At 33.6% G+C, this 6,581-nt stretch overlaps 1 long non-coding RNA gene across 1 annotated transcript; it reads right to left on the bottom strand.

Moving 5' to 3' along the window:
• Positions 1 to 3,655: 3,655 nt before the first annotated feature.
• On the bottom strand, positions 3,656 to 6,233 carry LOC126825431 (uncharacterized). Its single transcript, XR_007681943.2, has 3 exons — positions 6,101 to 6,233; positions 5,614 to 5,708; positions 3,656 to 3,824 (listed from the first exon to the last, which is right to left on the bottom strand). It is a non-coding gene; the product is annotated as an uncharacterized LOC126825431 (long non-coding RNA).
• Positions 6,234 to 6,581: the final 348 nt, after the last annotated feature.

Below are 6,581 nucleotides of genomic sequence, written 5' to 3'. Positions count from 1 at the left end.
ACGGTGATTTCGGATTCGTAAAACGTTTTGAAAATATATTTAATCAACCCATTTTTGGGGGGATAGGTAAAAGTTTCAGAAAGATCCTATGGTTAGATTCTGAGAAATCCGATTTGTGGACAAAACACAAAAAAAAAATAAAATAATAATAATAATAATCTTAACAGAAACAAAACTGCGATGCAGTAATGACGGGTTTCACCGGTACCACCTTACTCTTGAACTTTTGTCACTTTCGGTGCCAAGTTACCCTTGAACTTATGTCACTTCTGGTACCAATGAAACCGTTCAACATATTTCCACATAAGCATTGCACACGTGTTATAAAATGGACGCAGAAACAACCAAATCCAGCAATATTAATTCCATTTATACATTTGTTACCATGTGTTACATGTCAAAAAAGTGATCTTTACAAAATTTGTTACTAACTTACCTCTAAGTTAGCTGACTTTCTAATGGAAATTAAAATGCGTAATTTTTTTAAAGATAGGTTGCCAGGCACCGAAACATATGCACACAGCAGCTTAATTGTCAGAGCGGTCGACAAGGCTTGTCACATATTTATTCCTTTGTAGGTAATTGGGGGCCTTTACAAGACAGTTTCATACAGATCAGATTATAATTTTGTCGTTTGAGGGTTCACAAAGTTCTACAAACGGAAACAAGGGTCTTAACTCTGGAAGTAGTTTACAGAAATTGTTGAAATTTGACAGGCTTTTTCGTTTTACTAATTTAAATAATGCATATAAATTTCATACAGATAGGATGGTCACTTTTGTCATTCAAAAATTCACAAGGTTCACAAAGTAAAACAAGGACCATAACTCTAGAATTAATTATTGTAAATTGTTGAAATTCAGTAGGCTTTGTCGTTTCACTAATTTAAATAATGCATATAAATTTCACAAAGATTGGATGATAACTTTCGGCGTAATAGCGTTCACAAGGTTCAACAAAGTGAAACAAGGGTCATAACTCTAGATGCAATAAACAGAAATTATTGAAATTAACTAGGCTTCTTCATCTCACTAACGCATACTATATATATCAATTTTAAAACAATCGGATTAAAAATTTTGGAGTGAACGAACAGAGGGGTATAAAAATGAACCCGACAAAATTGGTAATTTCTCGACAAGGGAAGATGCTAGAAGCAATTCTGGACATATGATTGTATTCATCCAATCTGTATGTCCATTGGAATCCAATATCATAATGTTAATCGATTAATAAATATAACTCATTACAAAAAAATATTTGTTTTTGGAAGGCTAAAAATACAGTTTTTGCCAAAATGACATTACTTCCGGTAATAATGAAAATCTTAAATCAGTTCTATGAAATCATAAATGGCATTAGGCATCACATGGTGAAAATTTGATGAAAAGCGAAAAATAATTGACACTTTTATAGACTAAAAACCTTGAAAAGTGACTTGTAGAAAATCGTCTATTTCTCTGCAACTGTACAAGTTAGAAACCATTTAGTGGTATCTGTATGATGGTATTGGTTCGTTCTATTTGTTGATTGGAATAAAATATCATAATTTTATAAAACATTAAAAATCATTTGAGTAAAATAGCTGTTTTGAAGGCTAAAAATACAGTTTTTGCCCAAATGACGTCATTTCCGGTGACAGTGAAAATATTAAATTGGTTTGACTTGGTCCAAATTGGCATTAGGCATCAAATGGTAAAAAAAATATAAAAAGATAGGTTGCCAGGCAACGAAACATACGCCCACAGCAACTAAATCGTCCGGGCAGTCAACAAGGGTTGTCGCATATTTTTCCTTTTTTCGGTAATGAAACCTTTATAATACATTAAAATCTGATTAAGAGCAACAACTCACGAAGTAATTATCAGAAAACTATTAGAATTTGTTTGGTTTTTATAAAGTTCTGCCCCATGCCAACGTTTTGTATGCAAAGCTTTTAATATCATGGATTTAACTGTTCAAGTCATAAAAATTCATTGAAAATCAATATACTTGTTCGTCTCAAGATCTTAAACTCTGTGTATCAATCTGAAGTCAATCGGATGATAACTTAAGGGCCATAACTTTGGCAGTAATTATCGGAAATCATTGAAAATCAATAGGAATCTTCGTCTCATGACCTCAAACACTGTGTATAAATTTAAACTCAATCGGATATTAACTTTAGCCTCTAGAGCATCCACAAGATTTTTTGAAGTGATCAAGGGCCATAACTCTGGCAGTAATTATCGGAAATCGCTGAAAATCAATAGGCTTCTTCGTCTCATGACCTTAAACACTGTGTATAAATTGAAAGTCAATCGGATATTAACTTTGGCCTCTAGAGCATCCACAAGATTTTTCAAAGTGATCAAGGGCCATAACTCTGGCAGCAAATATTGAAAATCGCTGAAAATCAAAGGCTTCTTCGTCTCATGACCTTAAACACTGTGTATAAATTTAAAGTCAATCAAATATTAACTTTCGCTTCTAGAGCATCCACAAGATTTTTCAGAGTGATCAAGGGCCATAACTCTGGCAGTAATTATCAGAAATCGCTGAAAACCAATAGGCTTCATCATCTTATGACCTTAAACACTGTGTATAAATTTAATGTCAATCGGATGTTAACTTTAGCCTCTAGAGCATCCACAAGATTTTTTGAAGTGATCAAGGGCCATAACTCTGACAGTAATTATCGGAAATCGTTGAAAATCCATAGGTGTCTTCGTCTCATGACCTTAAACATTGCGTATAAATTTAAAGTCAATTGGATATTAACTTTGGCCATTAGAGCATCCACAAGATTTTTTTAAGTGATCAAGGGCCATTACTCTGGTAGTAATTATCGGAAATCGCTGAAAATCAATAGGCTTCTTCGTCTCATGACCTTAAACACTGTGTATAAATTTAAAGTCAATCGGATATTAACTTTGGCCTTTAGCGCGTCCACAAGATTTTTTGAAGTGGTCAAGGGCCATAACTCTGGCAGCAATTATCGGAAATCGTTGAAAATCAATAGGCTTCTTCGTCTCATGACCTCAAACACTGTGTATAAATTTAAGGTCAATTGGATATTAACTTTGGCCTCTAGAGCATCCACAACATTTTTCAAAGTGATCAAGGGACATAACTCTGGCAGTAATTATCGGAAATCGCTGAAAATCAATAGGCTTTTTCGTCTCAAGACCTTAAACACTGTGTATAAATTCAAAGTCAATCAGATATTAACTTTAGCCTCTAGAGCGTCCACAAGCAATTGTGGACGCCGGACCACCGGACCGACCACATTTCAATGTGGGCGTATAAAAATCGAATGAAAATAGACTCTTTTACAGGCAAAACCAGTGGCTGCCAGGCAGGATATGCCCACATTTTCTAGAGATGGATAGAGAACAAGCTAAAACGAAAGTGATTTTTCCTACAATCAAGGGCCATAATTAGGAAATTACAATTCGATATGCGCAAATATCGAAAGGAACCCAGATCTTTTGGTTATAAACTTACATTTCAAGTTTCAACAAAAACGAATAAAAATTGTGACCTCGACAGTGTTCACAAGCCAAAAAAGTGATTTTTCGTACAAACTAATTATTTAAAAATTTAAAACAATAATTTTTGTGTTATTGGGCTTACTTGTTGGGTTCTCTGTAATAATACAAATGGTCACCTACCTCCTCAAAGTTCCCTTCTAATGGTTTATATGCCAGTAGTAATATAGACCGCATTAGATCCCCAACCAAAACAAAATCACCTTTTGTTTTTAAATATAAAGCTATGATATTATTAAAGTGGCTACATTCTAATCTCAATTCTTTCTCTGGTGTCCACTCAAATAGTCGTACCTAAAAATAAACACAGATATATATATTGAAGTATGTTGAAATATTCTGTGTTTTGATTTGGTTTCTCCTTGGACACATATGAACAATCCCACAAACTCTTTAAATAATACATTGAGAACACTTAGTAAGTCGTATCTGGGTAATCTTCTTCTCCGTTTAAAATCCTGGAAAAGCACTTTCCCGAACACAATTGAGGTTAATATTCACATCTAAAATACCCTTTGATAAAAATCCTACAAATTCTGATTCAGAATCACTTTCCATAGCAAAAAAATTATTAAAAGTGTGAGCGCTGGGATATTACAATTCGACGAGGAGTGGCTGCCAATTTTGGTATGCCATATATCTTCTTCTCTGCTGTTTCAAATTTCGGAAAAATCACTTCCCCCAGAACATTTGTCATTACTGAGATTAATATTCACATGTAAATATCCTTTGATAAAATTCCTTCAAATTCTGAATCGGAATCGCTTTCCATAGCGAAGAAATTATTGGATGAACGCGCGTGAGAATATTAAACTTGCGTACAAAATGGCGCCCTATGATACAAATTTTCTCGCGAGTTCACAAACTTATAACCCCTGAACCATTGATGTGACATATAGATTTTATGATTTCAATCATTAGTTCACGCTATACGCTTATTGGATAACTACTTTTGGAAAGCCGATCGTCTTTTTTTATAACTTTATTGATCAATAAAACAGTACATCAAAAAGGCCGGCAGCAGCTGTTGATGGGCGGGCAAATTGTCTCTCGAGTTTACAACCTTTATAACTCCTAAACCTTTGATGTAAAGACTTACAAATTTTATGATTCCAGTAATTAGTTCAAACTATATATTTATTGGATAACTACTTTTGGGAAGCCAATTGGCCTTTTTTGATAACTTTCTTGATCAACAAAACTTTACATCAAAGAAGCCAACAACAGTTGTCGTTAGGAAAAGTGACTAGACATTAGGTAGTAGACAGGTGGTGTAAGCCGGTGAAATTCAGTAGCTAATTAGGTCGACGCCTGGCGAAAGTAGGACCGAATGAGTTAAGTGTTAATAGGTGAACTTGCCATCCTAAAATGTTGAAATTCGAACTGAGGTAACAGTGTAATACAATCTTATTAAAATACAGATCTTTATTTCGTTTTTTTTTTTATACTTTCGATGGCCTATACTACATGAAGATCTGACTGGTTGTAGCGATAGGTCGCATCAGAGGTCATACAAGCGGCTTTTGACCTTATGACGTCAGACATCTGATTAACCAATCAGCATTGATGTCTTGTTTTTTTATAAACAATATTTTTATTCAGGATGTCTGAATGGGATTGGGAAACAGGCTTAGCCTATGTAAAATCCCTCTCCATTGATGTTACTAGTGGATTACCCACAGTTCCATGCAAAAAAAAACGCCTAAAGCTCGCCGTAACATCATTCAGAACACGCCAATATAGTGTAGTAAAGACATGTAAAACGAAATTTTGAACTATAAAAACAAAACGAAATAAGATCTGTGTTTTAATCAGATTGCAGTATAATGTCCACATGAAAATATGGATGATTAAAAATCAAAAGAACCCATAAATAATTGTAGTCTTTAAGAGTAAGGCCAAGCTAAATGTGAACGGATCTACAGGGGATTACAATATATGCCAATATTACGAGTGGGTGTATAAAAAGGTTAAAATCGAAAAATTGTTGATTTTCTTACAGCATGAGCAATGTAGCTGTGAGACCTACTTAAATATTCCAGAGTAGGAGTAAATTCAAAAATATTAAATAGTGAATACTTACCGTACTATTTACACTGGCTAATAATTTACCATTAAATTCTACTAATGTATAAGCTGCACCTTTTATTTCTTTCTCTGCTATCTGTGTTAACTTTCCTAATAGAAACATAAATAAGGGTCATGACTTGTATTAGTGATAACCAACCATTGGTAAAGCTATTGACAGATATATTCCTACAGGTAGGATGGTCGATGTTAAAATTGAATAATTGATCTGAATCATAATTTAGGCACCATGATGTAGTAATTATCAAATAGTTAATAAACCATACCTTCCAGGCTATACATACTACACACCACAATATTTGACTAGAGATACAGACATTTATCATCTCCAAAATATATGGCTGAGCAATGTGATCTCAATTAGATATTGTCTGAACAATGTAAATAATGATTAGTCGTTTTAAAATTAATTTAGATTGGAATTTTTCTGTTGCATACAATGTTATTTTGGATATAAAATTAAATACGTTTCTCTGTATCACCTTCAGAATATTGAAAGACAACGATTCTGCCTTGTTTAGGTTCAGCTTCCTCAGGATGAACCAAAGCTGTTCCAACAATATAATAATAATTAGGATTATCACCTAATTTAGCTGATATTAAACTTGTAGCACATTCATTAGTTCTTAACTGATGAGCATGTAATACTGAAATATGGCAAAATTATATACAGCATTAAAGGCAAATAGAACATATTATATTTAAATGGTAGAGAGTATATATTTAGGTGAAAATTTTATTTACCAGGTAGTTGATAATTGGACGGACAAAAATAGTGTTTTATTGTGAGAAATAATCTATATTTTGAAGGTAAACTTAATTTTGGGCAGAAAACGTTCTAGCTCATAATACTAGGGATTTGGTATCGTTTAGAACTGGGTTTTTAGCGTTGGAAAGTATGCATAGCGTTTACTTCCAAAACATTGTTCGTTAATTGATACCAGCGGCTGCCAGGCAGAATAC

The sequence above is a fragment of the Patella vulgata genome, chromosome 6 (assembly GCF_932274485.2).
Source record: "Patella vulgata chromosome 6, xgPatVulg1.2, whole genome shotgun sequence".
NCBI classification, from domain to species: domain Eukaryota; kingdom Metazoa; phylum Mollusca; class Gastropoda; family Patellidae; genus Patella; species Patella vulgata.
The sequence above is the reverse complement of the archived record's forward strand: the minus strand, read 5'-3'. Positions and strand labels throughout refer to the sequence as shown.